This window comes from Augochlora pura, chromosome 5 (assembly GCF_028453695.1).
Source record: "Augochlora pura isolate Apur16 chromosome 5, APUR_v2.2.1, whole genome shotgun sequence".
NCBI classification, from domain to species: Eukaryota; Metazoa; Arthropoda; class Insecta; order Hymenoptera; family Halictidae; genus Augochlora; species Augochlora pura.
Window position 1 is genome coordinate 10,100,448 of NC_135776.1, and position 20,242 is coordinate 10,120,689.

Here is a 20,242-nt window from a genome sequence, read left to right on the forward strand (position 1 = left end):
AGCTATAAAACATTATTTTGGTCTATGTAATTCTATTTAGAAAAAACCATCGATGATCTTGAAACCTTCGAAGATACGACCATACGCGTTCCTTCGAACCAATTTGTTCCTCAAGCATTTTACGCGTCGTTACCGATATCACAGAAACATAATTTTGTAAGAAAATTCACCGAGACACCCGGTACATAGAACGTGTAAATAGAAATATTAAAACGTTTGAAATATTACACAGCGCGCGCATACGGAATCGTGGAAAGAGTCGCGCGCGTCTCGAAACGCAAGAAAACGCAGGCTGCATGGGAAAAGCTGTTTCGTGGGAAGCAGCGCGCGTTTCAGCGCCGGTCAAGATACATTTCTGCCGAATTAATAAATCACTCGGAGCGTTAAATAATACATAGCGGGCGTACGGCCGTCAAGAATTCTGAATCGTTCGAGTATTCCGCGAAGAAGAAGCCCGAGACTTATTCTTCTCAGGAATCATCGGGAGAAGGCTTTCGCGCGTTCTTCGCGCGCCGCAAAAACTCGGTGGCATGGTTAATGTTCCCGTTTACCGTCTTTCTTCGATCAACTTTTTTTCCCGGCGCCGTCCAAACATGCTCCGCGATCGATTCTTCTCGGCAGCGGCGCTCGAATATCGGAACTTCTACGAATACGAAAGAACGATTTCTGCTAAGAGAAAAGAGTGGCGCGTGCGTTAATCGTGGCCCCGTAGCACGGCGACAACGTAAACGCGTTCTCCGAATAGCCGACGCTCTCTCTGCTTGGTCTGCCAGAAAATGAGAAATGATTTTCTAATTAAAACTGACGTAACTAATGCACGAGGAAATCCGGGCGACCGGTCCGAGACATCTTTCTACCCCATTTAAATGGAGCTGCGTCGGTAATTAGACCGTGCCATCTTTATGTTCGCGGCATATGGGAGTTTGCAGCGCGTGAGGAAATATAACGGACTGCGGATTGGATGCGTTTATCGCAAAAATTTGAATTTGTAAATACCATTGTATTATTTGTAGCTCGATCGAATAATTAGACAGTGTCACGGCTTCTCTACCGTTCAATTACTACGAGCAATTTTTATACACCTGTACTTGTATACTGGAAAACATTTAGAACTATAGTAAGCCATAAAATATAAAATACAAAATAGCGTTGATACTATGGTTGAATATAGTGATAATAATTAACTTGAATCGATTGTTAGAAGCGTAGAATTTACAGGAACATTTAGACTTTTGGTAAATCGGGTTGATGGTTTCGATCGCGTATCTACAGCAGCATGCAAGCACGCTTGAACTGCTGGCTCGATTAGGCGAACGAAAAGAAGCAAATTACGTAGCATCTAAGAACGCAGTAGCTAAGGAGCTAAGACTATAGCGTGTTGGAATCAGGCTAAGTTTCCTCAAAGCCTATGCCAGAGTATCGCGCGTGAGTAGCATACAAGCAGCGCGGAGATTCCTGACAAGCCTAACCCGATTTCATTAGAGAACTTCGGTGTCTCGGTATCATTTAATTCTTCTTTAATAAATAATTGGGTCTTGTTGCGTCAAAACATTGCAGTACGAAGAAAGTATCGTACAATGATTAATATGAAATGTTGTCGAGTAATTCATATATATATATATAAAGTAATTTGATTTCGTAGTCGATGAAATCGTGAAATTAGTTCACGGTACTTGAAGTTGTGAAAAGAGAATGGCGACCTTAAATAGTTTCTTTCATTGTAATTTAGCTGTCACTATAAACTCAGCTTTTTATATTTGCAATGATTGTGTTATGAAATAAAATCGCGTTCTGGTGAAATCCAAGGCCGCATTTGCGAAAGATATCATTAAGTTACTCGCGATCGACTTCTTTCGCGATTACAACCGCGAGTGTTGCTTTACACCACTCGACGGTCTAATATGTATAAGCTTTTTATAGAGACTGTTCCAATTCTGGTTTGTAGTTACATCGACCAGTAATAATAATATTCGGACACCTTCCAAGGAGCGTTAATCTCGTTGTTTCTACAAAATATCAGTGTTTTCGTTTTCAATGTTCTTAAAGAATGCAGTTTGAAAAATGTATCTCCGAAACTAGATATTACGTATTATATCGATAATAAGTATGCAAATTACTTATGCTCAAGTATTCTCATTTCTACTTTATCTAATATGCTTTATTTATCGTAGCTCGTATTGAAAGTTTAGAATTGTAATTTCATGTGGAAAATATAATTATTTATAGAAGTTTTCCAAACGCTTTGGCGGTTAGAACAATTTCATAAGTAAAATTATTTTATTGAATTCAATTAAAATTGCAGAGCTGTACGATTCTTGTAAATTTTAATAAAATTCAGGAACTGGCGGAAGAATTAATTTTTAAAAAAGATCAAAGGTTAAATTGTTGCACGCACTGAAGAGTCAAAGACCGTTTAATTTAAATGGAAGATTGCGTCGAGAGGAAGAAACTTCTCTTCGCACATGTTGAAAGAACAAAGGAAGTAACGCGCGCATAACACAATATGAGACATTGCTTGCGACGATTTTAATTTAACGCCTACGGAGTCGCGCGTGTCCACCCGGTACGAATAGCGTTACAATGGTATTAGCATGCAAGAGCGACAATCGCTTCTATGAAACGTAGGAGCCATTGTGTCGCCAATATAATAAGGACTTCATTAGCGAATCAACTATCTGTTTGACGCTCGCGCGTTGGCGGCTAATGGATCAAAAATTAATGACCAAGTTAAATAAGAATCGATCGCGTCGTTCTTCCAACGGCGGAGGAGTCGACAATGGAAACCTAATATTTCTTTATTCTACCATTGTTTGCTCTGCTATCGGCATTCGCGCGTATAATCTCCCGCAATATGTCGACGTTGCGCGTCGTTCAACATTTACAATTTAACCCCTTGCGCTGCGATCGCTTTCACGTTGCGTCGATTATCGTTTACCCTTCCTTTAATACTTTCCTTAACGGAAACAGAGATTTTCTGTTACCTCTATTGCCTTTATTTACTTTCGTTTATATGGATTTATGCAGACTTTAATTATTATAATGCCAAACATGGCATGTAATGCCGAAACATGTCGGAGATGTTTATTCTCGTTGACCCCTTGCATTACGATTTATTTCACAGCACCGTGACTTAACATTTGTTTGTTACTAACAAATTTCTACGCCAGACTTTGCTTCGATATTGAAATATTAATGGTAGATAAATTTAATTTCAATCTTAGATATGCAAATAGCCTACTCATTTGGCAAATCATGTTCCAAATCTTCGTAATATCAAAGAGCAAGGAGTTATAGGGCAAGAGTTTAACTTGACACTCAATACTTATTTTGACACCCTGTATACTATCCTATAAAAAGTATTGACGTATATTGCAGCATAGAGCGAAGCTCCTTTAGTTAACTTCACCTTCCTGGTGCAAGTCGGCCAGTTGGTACAAAGGCCCGGCGGGAATCAATCTACGAAATGGAAGCGAGGAGGAGCGTCTTTAATGATCCGCACGACCCCGGACCAATTTACGGAATGTGCATAACGGTGATGACGCAATCTTTTAAAAAAATTCGCAGCATGACCAAAAAGAGGAAAAGGGACTTCGCGCGGCGACTAATAATTGGCTCGAGCCTGTTTGGGCCCGCTAGCGCTGGGTCCCTTCCGCGGATCTCTGTGGAGCGATCGATGGCTTCGAAACTGTGCGAATTGGGACATCTACCCTAATAGATCGTGTTAGAAATTTTTATAACAATTGTGGGTATTCTTTAGCGATGTTTAATTTAGAAAAATAGAAAATGAAAATATAAAAAGTGTAATAATTACGACGAATAGCATTTCAAAGTTCTCTACTTTATGTAATAAAAGTACATTGGTAGTATCTTCTGTGAGAAAATTAGCTACATTTTCCTCTTTCACAAACAAACTCTTTGCAATCGTACGTCTACTCTCGTATTTTTACATAAAATTAAAACATATTACAATGCCGTATGTATCTAAACTTTCAAAAAGAATTAATCAATTTTCTTTTCCTTTTCTGTATCGCATATTGTGTATTACAGTTCGTTCAATGAAAATGAATTCCAACCAGCGCGACACCTATGCGTAAACATAATACGACCGCAAAGGGTTCAATTTCAAATTATTTTTCAAACGACCGACCTTTTCGCACGGTTGACCGAACGACGGCGCAAATACAAGTACGGTTTCCCTCCGAAATAATGAAATAATCGATAACAAAATAACGACGCATACGAAATTACTGCGATTCATTCGATTGACCACGGATCGAGGTTTAAACGTATCGTCTGACCCTGTTATCGCCGCTGCGGTCGCACACGTGCAGCCTAAAAACCGCCTGATTCGCGACAGATATGCACACTGCATATTACATGCACATGCACGCGCGTTACGATTGTTTCTACAGCGAAAGTGCGCGACCAGCTGTTGAATCGTACCCGTAACTTTCCAAGCAGATTAAATGTTTATATTTTAATCGAGGTAAGCGGCAATAAACAATTTTGTTAAATCGCCTGCTTATCGCTTCCGTGTTTTTTTTTCACCTGGCCATCCTCTCGTTTATTCTATTCTATTATATTTTTATTATATATTTATTCTAGTTTTATTCATTATATATTTATTCTATTTATTCTGTTTCTATAGACATTCTATTTCTTGTGATCTCGTCTATTTGTTTTGTTCATTAAGCATTTGTTAGATGGAGGGACATCGCGCTCAGTATGCTAGTAAAATTATTAGAACTTATCGTCGAACTTCAGTTTCAGAAGAATGTGAATATTTCGATGAAAATAGATCTCTCGGATAAACAGTGAGAATAATAATTAATTAATCATGTAAAATAATAATATATAATACTTATCTAACCCAATATAGTCTAATCTAAGGGCAGTATAATTTGGAATAGCTTATATTTCTCTTTTCATTTTCTACGGGATATACAATAGTACCAACTATGGCATTAATTTCAATGTATAAGAACGTACAGATATCTTAAATAATAATGTTTACAAGAGAACCCTTTCATCATATTTTTCTTCTCCAACTAGTTTACCCCGCGATAAACGGTTTTTCACACGCCCATAAATTCCGAAGGACGTTTATGCGACAGCATTCGAATTATCTACTCCATATATTACATATGATTGGACAGTTATAGCTAATTCGATCGAGTGCTACGCTTCACTAATTTATTTGCCTTGTGATTTAGATAATCGTGTGCACACACGGTAAGGTGACACGACGTCCAATAAACTGTACGTTCACCACCATATGCTAGTTTCGTTCGATTCTTTATTTAAGAAATTTATTGACTCGAATCGCGTAACGTAGGTTCGTTAATAATGTATATCTTGCAAGCGATGCACGACATTCTTGTTTTGCATAGAGATCCACAGGCTATTAATTGCTTCACATTCTTCTATTTTTACACATGAATTCTACTAGTGAATAATTCGTTAATATTCTAATTTTTAATCGATTACAAAGTTTACATAATTAAAAGAGGTTAAAAGTCACCATTTCTCAGATCACTTCTATTGTTCACAAAAAAAAACACCGTTTCTAATGCAACAATATTAACATTGTACAATACTTGATTATATTGCAGACAATTTTCCTACGATTATTGTTGTGTAATTTCACGAGAGAGCATCTTTAGTAGCAACAATAATAATATTAACAAATCAGGTCAAGCCGACTGCGTAAGCTTGGCTGGCGAGAAGAGAGATTGATTCGAGCAGTGAAATGCGAGCCAGTGTAAAACTGCAGCCCCCACGAAACGGGTTAAAGTGACCCCTCGTTGCTCTCCCAGCAAACCATATTGAACCGATTTTTCACCTCGGCAAACTGTAATCTCGCGCAGTATTTTTCCAGGTTTCGGGGCACGCGTTGCAAGCGACGACGATGCATCAGGCGCGAAGAGGCAACGGCGCGGACGCGATACACCCTGTTAACGAGATACTAATTTGTTCGTAACGCGGCAGTGGAAGTGTACGTTTTCGTTGAAAACTGAGGGAGAGAGAGAGAGAGAGAGAGGGAGAGAGGGAGACGGGAGGATCCAGCGATCACGCATCGTCGCACGCGGCCGCTGTAATTCGCGCGCGCGAGCGCGAAATACCGTCTGCCGATGCACCCTGCGCTCTGACCAATTACACATCCGCCCTTCTCGACGAGGTCCTGCCGAAAAATATGCGACCGGCCAAACCGACAAATTTCAATGAGAGCGCGGACGCTCCGACGCGTACAGTGGCACGGAAAAGTGTTGTACTTTTGGACACGCGCCGCCGCTCGGCAATAAACAAATATGCAATTCGTTGTATCTTGTTCTCAGGAAACCTCCTCTTTACGAATATAACATGAACGAGAAACTGTCTATTTATAACGCTACAAATACCTTTTGAATTATGTTTTCTGTAACAAATTGTTGCATACACGAAGAGCGAATTGCGTGTAAAAGAGTTTCCAAGCTTTCAACGACGAATAATTCGAATTTCTCCGTGACATGAACCACCCGGTATAATAACAAGCTAACACTATAAAAATAACCCGATAATTACTATGTCCGGTCACAACATCCTATCGATGCGCGTTCGTCTCTTTCCTTCAGTGCAATCGAATTAGTTTATCCATTTTCATGTAAATGTCACACGCGACTAACAGCGGTCACGTTAGGAATGTACCCGATTAAATTGTTGAAATTCTAACAGTTCGAGAGCGTCGACGATTTGTCGAAAATTAGGAATATAGTGTACGGATAACTTTTTGGAGCAACTGTATTGCACGCGGTGAGAGATCGCGCCGCAGTGTCATCATCGAGTCACCGAGAGTTTAATGAAAATTTGCTGGCAAGTAGTTTCCGGGAATATATTTGACACGCGGTGTCTTTTGCTTGCGTCGAGAGGGCGACAATAACCCTCGCAATCGAGGGTGGAAAACGCGTTTCGGTTAAATAACTGGCCGAGCATGCTGGAATTAGACGAGCGTTAGGTGTCGGCACAGCCGTTACATAGCCGTGAAATTGAAAAAAAAATGTTGACCAAAAGACGTCCTGATCTGTGGAGGCGTTAATTTTATTTGCAAAAAGATGCATTCAATTTTATCGAATGCAACAACGGTTATTACTCGCAGAGTTCGAAAATTCAAAGCCGTTTATGCCATGAGCCAACTACATTCCCGTTCAAGATCACCGGAAACGATGACACTCGGTTCCGACGTGTCCATTCTTTTCGAAGGCCATTCTTTTCCAACTTGAATGATAGCATCGTAGTTTCACCATAGAGCTGTTTCAGATAAAGTCCTAACTCAACGAACCCTACGCTTAAAATTCTTATTGCATATCTTTATCGTCTTTAAGTTGATAAAGCAATAATATCGTTTGGAATTTATTTTAAAATTCGCTATTAATTCTGATATAATTAATAATTATATATCGCAGCAGGAATCCCAAAAGTTGCGAAAAAGAAGCTACTTTCTTAGTAATAATTTACTGAAATTATTCTAATTAAAAATGTAAAACTTGTATGATATACTGTTACCAGCAATTTCGATTATTCGATTCGAACGATAAATATAATATAATGTAAAATCGGAATCTACCTCCGTAAAAATCGCGATGGCCTCTGCATATTGAAAAATATAAACAGGTATTTCCCAATGGAGCCGCCGGAGTGTAGAGAAATTTAGGTTCGCCAAGGTATCGTGTTTCTTTGATCCCAGGCGGATCTCACGCGATATTAAATCCTTGGAACGACGGAAGTGGATTCACTTATGTAAGGTCATATAAGTGCGACAGGTATGCGAGTCCTTCGACAGCGAACGCGAACGCGAACACGTGGATTACACGGACGAGCTGCTCGCGCAGGAGACACGGTTCATGACTGACGCGTGTGTTGTACCAGCGCGCTGCACACTCGCCGGTTGTGCAATTCATTTTACGTTCGCTCCAAGAGCCTATTCGACGATACTAAATAGCGAGCGTGCATTCCGGCTGTAGTTACCGACATGAAATTACGCGGTTTCGGAATTGTCCAACCTGACCGCCAAAGTAAAACCACCAACTTCTGATAACATAGTATAAGCCGATGGATTTCGCTTCTCTTGGCGGTTTCGCGAGTCGTTTCGTTTTACAGAGCTCGCCTTGTTTAAGGTCGACTATTCGAGTAATTGCGTTAAGCACTTATATATTTACATACATATCTTCTTCTTATTATTATTATTATACATTTATTTGCGATGTGGGTCCACTTGCTTTTACAAATGAGATATCACGTAATCTGTGATCAATTTAGCCTAAATATTTTATTTACAAGATAGTTAATATTTAGGTGAGCATTACGGAAAAATAATATATATATTAATATATAAATTATAATATATATATTTATATTCTATATGCTGACACATAAGGACTGTATTCGTTACTTTAATATCTCAATGGTAATTTACTTATAGCACTAATTCATAAAGAGTTATGTTAGTTGTAAATACATCCAAGATTTTAAATAATTTATTCTCTTAGTCTTTCTGGTATTTTGAATCGCTACTATAAAATCCGGTTAGAAGAGTCGCGTTGGTAGTTCGAACGCCGCAACACGGAGATTTCAATTGAAATTAAAGTCTCGACAACAGCTAATTACTTCTATCACGAGTGGAATTAAAATCGAGCCAAGCAGCTCAATGAAGCGGACTGTGCACTTTCCTGACAGTCGACTGTGTTGCACATGCGATCACGTCGGATCTGCCTAAGGTCGAGGCAGCGAACTTCGTCGAGCATTATCCTCGTGTAAGACGTTGCCATCGTTTCTGCTGACTAATGCTGCCGTTTGTTGCAACATTACTCCTTCGATCATTTTTCCTTCATTTTCTTTCTTATGGAAATTATTCGTACGAATTGTAAGCAACACGAGACGAATATAATATAAATATATAATTATTTGAACTATGAAAATATAAATTGCGCGCGAAAAGAACGGTTATTCCGTTTTTTAAATGTTTATTTAACGCTTTCTGCCGTATCGGAACACTTGAAAGCAAGGGCGCGAGAAAATTAGTTATTAATAACACGTAATTTGGTGCTGGTTTAGATAAAGATAATAAACGCGAGGAAAAAACATCCGATAACTATACAGATTATATACAAATTGTGTGACAGCTAAAGTTTTCTTGTATGAGATGTTATATATAAACACGTAAAAATTTAAATAATAGTTTTACTCCTTTTTAAGAATGAATTTACTATAGTAAACAGTAGCTAATGGATAAATAATTGGAATCGTTTCAAATAAATAACACAAGACGGAAGAATTACCTTTCAACGAAGTAATAACTCGAGCGTGCGTCCAGTTTCAGAGCAACTCTCCGAAAACCTCTCCAATTCCGTATCGCGGCGATAGTATTTCTGAAGATCAATGTTTATTTCGAACCGCTGTTTCCACAGAAACGGTTCCTGAATCACCGGAGTCTAATTCTCCAATGACAAGAGGTCCACAGCAGTATATAAACGTTCCGTGCCAAAACAATTGCACCGCCCGGAATATTTCCGACCGAGAACGAGAGGATACGCGCGGATCAATTTACAGCGAATTTTACACAAATTCGAAGACATTTGCCGAATTCAAAAATGCTATTGTTCGACAAAATTGTTAACAAGAGAAACAAACGTTCGCCAACCTCCTACACTTTGCAGCTGTTTGTTCCGCATAAAAACGAGCTGTCCATGTATCGGATACCGTGATTCATCGATGCGAGACCACGCATTGCATTTGACCGAATAAAATGGATAAAATGGACAAAATTATAATTTTCAAGTGGCGTGTTTGAACGCGGCAGCGCGCGCGCGCGCTCTCGGTGATTACCAAGACTATCGTGGTCGGATCTCGTTAAGGAGTAGCCATGAAGGGTATTTGTCGTCGTCGTGGCCGTAACCAATTCATCGTCGCTTCACCGAGATTGTAGTGAAAATATCGCCTCCACTTACCGTGCCTATTTATAAACCTTCTTAAGGAGATTCTCGGACCTTTCGTACGATTCTTTCTTTCTCTTTATAGCAATAACGTTGCCAATTTGCCCGGGGACAGCCGAGAGATCACTGGACAATTCGGTGACAGTTTCTCGAGTCGCCGAATATGGCAATGCTTTCTCAGGAATAGGATCCAGTTCGACTTTAGTATACTTGTCGATTATTATTAATTATTACCCACATTATTACTAGCTTGTTAATGCTATTATACCAGTTATTTTATTTAAAACATAACGCCCGCAAAAAGTAATGAAATTGGAAATACCCCCCAGCCATTTTGTGTAAGCCTCGGGGGATATTCTTTGAAAATAATATTAATTCCTACTTCTCGATTCGAGCCGATATCGATAACCGAAGCTATTACGTTAATTTTTTTACGCCATCGTTCGCTTTTATTTTAACGATAATCGCAATAATACGGCATACAGTAACATTTTAATGTGCCATTTGATCGTTTACTAATGAAATAAAACCATTCGAGTGCTAACAGTTTATTCAGCTGTTCCGATACTTGTTAATAGATATAGTAGATTAGAATTTTGTACGCGTATTATGTATATATTATGTAGGATCGTAATGTAAGGCTAGCGTTAAAATATAAGGACAATGTAGCTTTTAAGATATTGACAACGGTTGCAATGGCTACGTCGAGTAGTCCAGTTAGCATCGAGCAGTGTCCTCCGTTCGCGGTATTTTCTCTTAACAATTCCTTAGTCTATAGTCTTCTAATTTACATTACTCTTACATATATTGCTATCGTGTACGTAGCCGAGCGTCGATAGTCTCACAGACGGTATACGGTTTAACGAGGAAGATAAACAGAAAATATTTTCTGGCCTGTGATTTACGAGGAAGAAGGTCGGTCATCACATTTTTGTCCCCGTGTTTATCTTCTGTTTGAACTTGGACAGAAAGGTTTCCATTTGTCTTTCTCGGCCCGTCAAAAATATTGGAATTGTAACTCGAACGTTGGACCACCTCTGTCACGTGTCACCATTTATATCGGGAAGATTACATGGAGCCAGGTTCATTATTTTTCATTGTACCAGCACCTTCTGCGACCAAGTTTCATTTATCTTCGCGCCTCGTTGAAAAGTCGGCGACCACTAAGCTATGACGAATGGTCGCGTATACAGATTCCATTGTCATTGAACAATTTTTTGGTTCAACAGCAATTTTTTTTTATAATTGTTTATAGATTGATAACAGTTACAATAGGTTGTACTGCCAAGCGTTTATTCAGAAACTACAATAATGATTATATTAAGCCACATACCCAGCCAATAAATTGCTTAAGAAAGACGAATTTCAGTAAATAATGATCTTGATATATAATGATGCATTTAGACGCGTTTGCTTGTTTTGTTTTAAAGACAATATTTATGGTAGAAGACGTGTATTTTGTTTGAGGTCTTTATTTTAAGAAATGTGTGGTTCAAATAGCTATTATTTCTGTCACCGTTATTAAAATGTTGAAATATTAACATTTAATATTAACGAAGCATAGATTTAGTTAACAAGATGGAAAGTTTACCGTTTTATATATCGTTCCATTTAATTGTAGATTCTGGAGCTTGCAGGATGTCCCATCCGCGTCACGTGTTCACCGAGAGACCAGCGGGAAAATATAACGCTCGAAACTGTTGCATCCGCAGGAACAGACCACCTCTCTGCCTCGTACACCACCGATGACTGATACAAACCACGGATAGAGACAGACCTCAACTTCCGTATTTTCACTGCTACATCTTAATAAACGTGGCACACGCGTTATCGATCCAAGCCGCGCGAGACCGATCGACAAATTTCTCGATATTATCATTCACGTGTAGTCGCCGCTTTGAAAAATCCCACTAAAACAAAGTAGTTCGTTCGATGGAACTGCCGACTTATCGTTCATAATAACAAGAGAACAGTGTGCGCAACTGTAGTTTGTAAAAGTTGCTACGTATAGGCACAAAGAATGCACAGAGTCAACAAATTCTCGGACTTTGCAAGCGGACACTTTTGCATCGTTGATCATCCAATTAATAATATTACTATACAACTATATAACTAGACGATTAAACGTGTAGAGAATATTAATTAACACTTGGAGGTCGGTCCCAGAGTATAAGCGTTGTTACTGGACCACTTGTTTTATGTCAATTTGTTTGAATTTTCACGTTATCGATGTCTAGAAAAGATATCTTAAATCCATGCACCCCGTTTTCTTTCACAACTACGGGCACTTCTTCGTCCTCAATAATATTTTAAACGGTCCGAAACGGTGTTTGTTTCCTTTTCTTCTCCTTTCAGTCATTCGAGCGATAACGATCCTTGGAATCTCGGTGGATGTTTAAACAACGAGTCCTATCGCGACAAGCGAAACTCTGACCGATTGGCAAACACACTTGTCGCTATCGCGGGAGAAGAACACATCGCCTGCGATAAATCCCACGAAATCGAAATGATACGTTCGATGGAATTGAAAAGGTGTCGCGACCGAGTTCCACGTATTATTTTACAGCGAATATGCTTGAAAAATATTACACCGAACGCAGCGGCGCGAAATTCCACTCGCGATCCAACAAGTAATTCCGTTTCGCGACTGCGTGAGAGACCCGACACGAGGGGTTAATTATCCCGGCGTTGGCACGATGGAAGAAGACGCGGGTCGCCCGAAAGTTTCGAGGCGATAACAATCGTATTTTCGCGGCGCAAGGTTCGCGGCAAGGATCGAGACGCAGCATCCACACTACCGGATCACTCGTGAGACACTAAGCGACGTGAGACAGAGAACGCAGACACGAGGTAGAGGTAAACTACACCGCAATTGGTCGGGTTGGGAGGTGCGGAAGAGTGTGTCAGCAGGGTGCAGAGAAAGAAAGAGAAGCTGGATAAAAGTGGCCTGGTGGGGAACCAGGAACAACCAGGTAGTGGGAGTCGAGTAGTAGGCTGCTGGTCGCGCATCCGTCGGACCCTTAAAACCAGGTGTCCACGTGGCCAGTGCTCCTAACGCCGCGTCGCTCGGCCTCGAATTCGAAATAACTATATTTGCGCGTTCCCAATCGTCTCCCAGTTGCGACATTAGACGCCACGGAAGCATTGGATTGATTAGATACAATTTGTAGTTTCTCGGATTTGCCAACTTCGCGCAATTACTTTTTATCCGATCGGAAAGTTTGACGCTTCGCGCGTCCGTGCAGCGAAATTCTTGGAAATCCCGGCTAGAGAACCTCGTCTCTATTGGCAAAGAGGAAAACACGCATCTTGTAGATCGCTGTATTACGAATTTCCTGTTCCAACCCGTAGGACACGCAATATATTATATACGTACCTCTTGTCCCATCTGACAATAATTTTAATGTACTCATCTTGTCACCGTAATTGCTAATACATACTATGCAACTCGAAATGTGTACGTCACGTTCTCAAAATCGATCTATCATTTATCGTACTGAAATATTTTATTTTAGGTTCACCGTTGCTACAGGGTTGTCCAAAATGGAATACAAGTTTTTTTTTATAAAGTGAAAAGCAAATTATTTTGAGTTCCTTTTTATTTAATTATCAAGTGTCAACGACGCTTACTTCGAATATCGCAATTTTCGACGACGTTTAAATACATGTGGTCGTTTAAGATCGCGTTAGGACCGTTTCAGCCCCACGAATTTCCATCGAATATTTATATTATTACACTTGGGGATGCGTATCCTGAGAACTGCTATTTGCGGAGGATTCCTTGTCCTCTTAAAATACGGTACCGAGTTAAAGATTCTCTCGGAAACGGGAACTCGCCCAACGCTGCAATTATGTATCGACCGGAAAGACAACCCCATTAACTCTTCAAATCCTTCAAACGTCGTACCCGCGTGCAGTTACGGAGTCTGACAAATTTCAAGAAGAGGTTGTCTCGGTGTGGCCGGCAGCGACGCGTACAGTAATTCGCTTAAATATTCGGACATCCTTCTAAAAAAACAAAACTCTAAAAATTCGATCAAGAGACTTGAATTTGCCTAGATATGTAAAAACGACTAACCGTACGATGCCTAAACAAATTTTTGCGGAGATCGCAATTAGTTGCGACGTCGACAAGAGATAAAAATGAAAAATTATCATTTAACTCTTTGCGGCACGGTGGGATTAAAAATGTCCCACCTTTTTCATGTACGATATCGCATGGTGGGACATTTTTAAACTCACCTCGTAGTATTGTAATAGCTGCATTTTTACTCTGTTCATTCCTAAACTCACATGGCACGGTGGGACTATGTAAGTCTAATTTCATAACAACAAATTCAATTGAATTATTATTTGGTTATGTTTTTATATGCTTTCAAGAAAACGATGACAATTTTGTTTAATTAAAAAAGCGATAAAATTTCTGTACCATATGGATCTATCTATTTCCTGAGATTTTGTGCCTCAAAGAGTTAAACTATAAAAAAAAATAAAGATATTGATATTCGAACCGATATTTGTGAACGTGGTCGTGGTGCTTATTTGAGAGAAATCGTTTTTCACGCATAAGTAACCTAGATTATATTTGATGATTAAATAAAATTCCAAATGGTTCAAAAAGAACTCGCTATAGTTTATTTTGGATAATCGTGTACTATATCGGGACGTGGAGTAGTAATTTATGAAAGACCGAGTGACGGCGAATGGGAGAGACTCGAAGAGTACGCAGCCGCATAAAAAGTCTTCTGTTACTGGGCAGTAATTAGTGAAAGAATGAGGGATTGAATTATAACCGGCAAAGAAGAGGAGGAGAATCGTTTAGAAATTGCGCATTGCATGGGCGTATCGCCTCCTTTTTCAACGCAACTTTTCCCATTCCCACGTTCCGCCGCGTCGCGATCGACTCTGCCAGTCTAGCGTTAATGCCTACATTATTACATTATTATATTAATGCCTACACTGTTTTAGAAACGATTGCTGCCGCAATGCTTCTCTAGAAAATCCGACGGGGCTAACAATGCGCAAAACTGATCGCACCAATTCTATTTTCAGAAATTATTTCTATATATAACTTTGACATGATCGGGTAGATCGAATTCGAAACGGTGAGAACATTTAAAGAACTCGACGACATTATTTTATAAAGTTCGTTAGGAGTGGCCCTGATATGCGACTAAATAGTTTAATAATATACAATATACAGGGCCTGAGTTTGATAGTATATAATATGCAACATATATACCTTAAATATTAGAATTGAACATATCTCGAGGATAATGGTAAATGGGATCTTGCGCGATACTAAAAACATCTTTGTTTTTATGTTATTGTTATTACAGATATAAAACTTGTCTACATTTTTTTAGTAGAGAACTACCTTTTTTTTAAACACTTACAATAGTCTATTTCGTTAAGAATCAAGGCCTATAATTGCTTAAGGTCATGCAAGTGACGGCGTCGATCGACAGCGTTCTCGACGCATTAGGGCTCGCTACGCCCACCAGATGACAGTACCGACAAAGTCCTATGGGTTATTTGTATAAATAAACTGTACGGTTTAAATAGTCCCGCTCAACAATTATTATTTAATTACGTATTTCATATGAAATTTGGATAACCCCGCGGAAGATTTACCACGAAACTAGCTTACCGAGAAACCAGCTCCGAGTTCCCGCTTGTTCTTTCAACTTGCTGTGTAAATATCCCACCTATATGGGACGCCCGTGGCGAACATTTTCGTCTGTACAAGGTGATCGAATACCTCTCGCTCGCTCATGGCCTTTCACGGCTCGCAATGCCACACAATCGATTTACTTTCATCAATTGTAGATACTAATGGATCGAGTCGCCCTTATATAATAAATAAATAAACAGATGACTTGTGCGGAACGAACGCTGGCTCTTCATCTTTTTGGAATTAGAATACAAGTATTATCCTCGCGAGAGCGTTCGCACCGATTTCAGAAGCAGCTTCTCTCCATGGAGCATTTAATAAAACGCTTGCAACAGGAAATATTCGTACGATCGGGGATTGTTGTTCCCAATAATGTCCGAAGGAAACCGAACGAACCGAGACATATAAACCAGATAAACCTGAACGGAACTTTATTCGAACCCCATAACGCACGAATCGGGACGACTTCTCAGGATTAAAGAGCGATTCGACGTCCTTTATTAGGGAATCACGTCGGCTAAATGAGTGCGTGCGAATGCGACAACGTCACGCCCGTTGAAGCAAAGTCGAGCTTTTCTCCCGAAACCGCCTTTTAATGCGCCATCGACGGACGTCGTTTCCATTTAAAGGTTTTCTTTTATTAATAATTGATTACCGTGAACTCGTTAGATCTCGGTCGGTTGACTAATAACGTATACACCGTGTGAGTCACTCTCACGGGAGTGGACTCTCCGTGAAATAGAAATAGATCGCGATGGACCGGCTCGAACGGCCAGAGATGTAAAACCGGCGACCAGTTCCGGTTCGGTCAATTAGACTCTTCCAACGCACCGATTGATAAACAACCACCAGAGACCCACGCGAAAATATATATGAACGTGTAATCTATTGTGTTAGCCAAAATATACCCGCGACTTTTTCATTAGTGTAACTCGGAAATCAATCTTGGGCTCCGTTTTTATTTGGAACCTTGAATCACGGTCATTATTTAAATATTATATTATTTGAATAATGCACCTTACTCGTATAGTTAATACTGTATAAATATTACAACAAAAGTAAATTTGATACAAATTTAAATACATATACAAAGACATATAACGAGAAAAACGAAGTTGCTTTTTTGATTTGGAAGAAGAGTAGCAATTTTATCAACAATAAATGTTACGAATTTATTAATAAATATCTGAGAAACGTACGTTTTAGCTTCATGAAAGCTATTGTACGAAAAATATCGCTCGAATTCGTAATCTTGCTTAAGTAGATGTTAGATTATGAGAACCGGTTTTAAAATAATATCGCGAAACAATCATTTATTTAAACTATCTGCAGCAACCTATGTGGGATCGGAATACGGTGAATACCCCGATGATTATTCGTGATCGGTCCTGAATATTGCCGGTGATGTCCTAAGGGACATCGGCGAGCCACTGTGTCAAAATTAATTAAAGCGCGTGTCACAGGTAGACGCGATAATGCCTATAAATTTTTGCGTACTATCAATGCTGCTACGGAAGCATGTGTAAATTATGATTGCTACATATTCTGTGATAAAAGTCACCAAATATCGAATAACATTTTGTTTTTCGCCAGTCACTTTTACAGACCGATTGCGATAAATAAAAATAGTTTCGAAGCATGTAAGATTAATCCCTCGCAGTACTTTTATCTTCGCAGCTACAATGATTAAATAATATTCGATTGTAATAATTTCTTAGAGGAGACATAAGATTAATATTTATAGTGTGCTTACAATTACTTCAGCGTTTATATATTAGTGACAAAAAGACAGAACTTTCTTCGATTTAAAAAGACGAAATAACATTTATACTTAAGAGATTATTGTTAGAAATCATAATTACGAGTCAGACTCGTCAAAGTACGGCAAGGGGTTAATCCGATCGATTGTTCTCTTCCCGAGGAAAATTATTCCCAGGAAATAACGAACGGGAAAGTGAATCCGCATAAAGATCCGCGGTCTAAGTATAACAAGAGTTATGGTCGCCGATAAATCGCGCGTACTTCACGTTGCCGAAGCAATTGGCAGCTTCCTGTTTAATTGTGTTAGACGGTTGTAAACGCGATTCTTCCTTCGGTTTACGAGTTAAACGTGTCGCATAAGCGAATCGCAAACAGAGGTGCGAGTCGCGTGTTTCGCGGTCGAGTCTTTAAGGAAAACATGTGATTCGGTTTTCGCGTTTTACCGCGGGCACGTGTCGGTGCATCTACGTGCAGCCGGTTAATGCCGAGCACAGACGCAACCGCGTTGCGTTAATTATAGACCGGAGCCCTTCTCCTTCCCTTCGGCTACCCTCGACGCCGCGAAATTGGAAAGCCGGCGTCAACGGTGAACCACGCTCGTTTCTTATGGTTGAGAGGGTAGAGACGGCTGCAACAGCCGAAACTTACCACCGAAACGTTCTTTCGGAAGTTTCGGTTAAACCGCTTTATTAGCAACGCGGTCAAGTTCAATTCTATACTTATGCACCCGAGACGATTACGTTAACCGTGTCCCCTCCCTTAATAGGGTGGCATGTACACTGATCGACCGTTTATCGTTCGAATCGAACAATGGAAATTGCTATCGTCGTCGTAAAAGGACTCGAGAAGTAATACAAATCGCAGAATTTCTACACAGAAAGAAATGTTAAAAATGATTAATTAATGGATGCTTAAAATTAAAGTGACTCGCGCAGATTACGCGACTGCGATTGACCCCTCTATTGGGACAGTCGTAAAAGCACTCGCACATAAGTGGGTTACGTAACAGTTTATAATTCTAATTATTTTCCTGCAGATTTGCTGGTCGATGCGTCGATGCTAATATTATTTTTTCGATTATTTATTGATCCTGGCGAGTTGGCCTCGTTACGGTGTATGCGAAGCAGGCAGGTACCGCACGAATTAAGATTCCGTTTAGGAACACTAGCTGGCGAGAGTCCCGAGTAGTTTCGAATGAAACGACCTGTGAGACACGCAATATTCTTAGGACAATTATTCGAATGACAGAGACGTTACATTTAACCCTGTTTTATGAAACTGAAGCATCCCGCGTTATTATTAGCATAGACAGTTCCTTATTAGAACAGCGTTAACGGAGAGTAAGTATACTGCAAGTAGGTTATTAACATAAAGTCTGTGTTTTTACAGCGAATGATAACATATGACTCAATAGAAATCATAAATATGTTTCAAGGTAATTTACCAAGTAATTTATTTACTAAATCTTTCGGTATAAACTTACAAACGCGTCGTACAAAGTATAATATTCCATCACACGTGCAATTGAGATATGTAGTACGTGTATGTATTATCACTATTTTGTTTATCGAGTTCGTGACAAAATTATATTTGGTAAAGTTCTCTAGTTGACAATCTGGTTGGTAGAATTTTCAATGTTCGATAATGGAAGGTTACAATAAGTATGTTTAATATAATACAAAGAAACTAGAAATGAAAACAGACATAGAAAATCCAGCAGCACGCGAATATTTCTTAGTTAATCGTCGTTCGTACGAGTTAATTCGACGCGAAATTCGTTTTAAGACAACGTATATTTACGAGCGTCGAAGCTAGACTGCGCGTCATCATGAATATTGGAAAAGTTTTAGAGAGACTACTCGGAGCGGGTTCATTTGAAAGTGCTCAGGGGAACTTTTCCACAAGTTTTAGTAGGTCGTCGAAGAGTTAAATAATATACCTGTCAGCAGGTATCTTTCGGAAGCTTTATTCCAGACTTGTAATAGTTCCGAAGCAGGATGATATTAAGAAACGCACAAATGACACGTCTGAAACTCGTTTCTTAATAAGAAAACTCGAGGGTGAAGTATCTTTACTTCAGTATTCAAATAGAAATACTTTTGTACTCTAATAATATATTATTTCCTTATGTCGTCTACTCATCGAGTATTTGAAAATTACAATAATTATAAAGAAAATTGTTTTCAAAATCAATTTTTAAAATTTCTATATTCTTATAGATCGCGAGGAGATTAACTTTTTGAGAAATACAGGCTGTTTAAAAAATTGCTTCGAGGCGAGTAGAAAATGTCCAGTCGACATGGTTCTATATGCCGACGCAATCAGTATTGAACCCTTTGTACTCGAAGCCATTTCAACTGGAAATCTGAAGTAATTTCTCTGGCTTATAGTATTTCCATTTTATATAACAAAATCCATTTTATGCATATGTAATTGATTCTTATCATTCGTGTCATCAGAACATAACCTTAACAATTTTTAAAATGCAAACTTTCTTAGTATAGAGATTAATTTGCAACGTGATGGAACAATTTTATGGTGCCTCACAGTCACCTCACAGTCACTCGAGTGCAAAGGGTTAACTATCAATGAGACTATAGCAGACTATGGGCTAGAAACATTAATTCGGTCCATTCTAATAACATAGATAAGATGAAATGAGAATGGTAAATCATGGGCACAGGTTTTCTGGACGGTTGTTGGTTCAATGGATTGTAATATACTCGCGAAAATCCGATTAGAAATAACCTTTCGGGACGCGCAGTTCCTACTTAGCATTATAAATGCTATCTTAGGTCATCTTCGATCCGCGCCGCGTTCGCTCGGGATTATGCAAATAGGG

At 39.3% G+C, this 20,242-nt stretch overlaps 1 protein-coding gene across 2 annotated transcripts in view; it reads right to left on the minus strand.

Annotated features, from left to right (window-relative positions):
• Sick (sickie) overlaps positions 1-20,242 on the minus strand; it is a 283,816-nt gene that overhangs the window by 210,097 nt on the left and 53,477 nt on the right. Inside the window, exon 1 of one of the 2 annotated variants that reach the window (XM_078180307.1) lies at positions 11,557-12,743. The exons of the other annotated variant lie outside the window; for it this stretch is intronic. The gene's annotated coding sequence lies outside the window, so the exon portion shown is untranslated. Of the gene's footprint in view, positions 1-11,556; positions 12,744-20,242 lie in introns of those variants that run through there. 2 annotated transcript variants of the gene reach the window in all.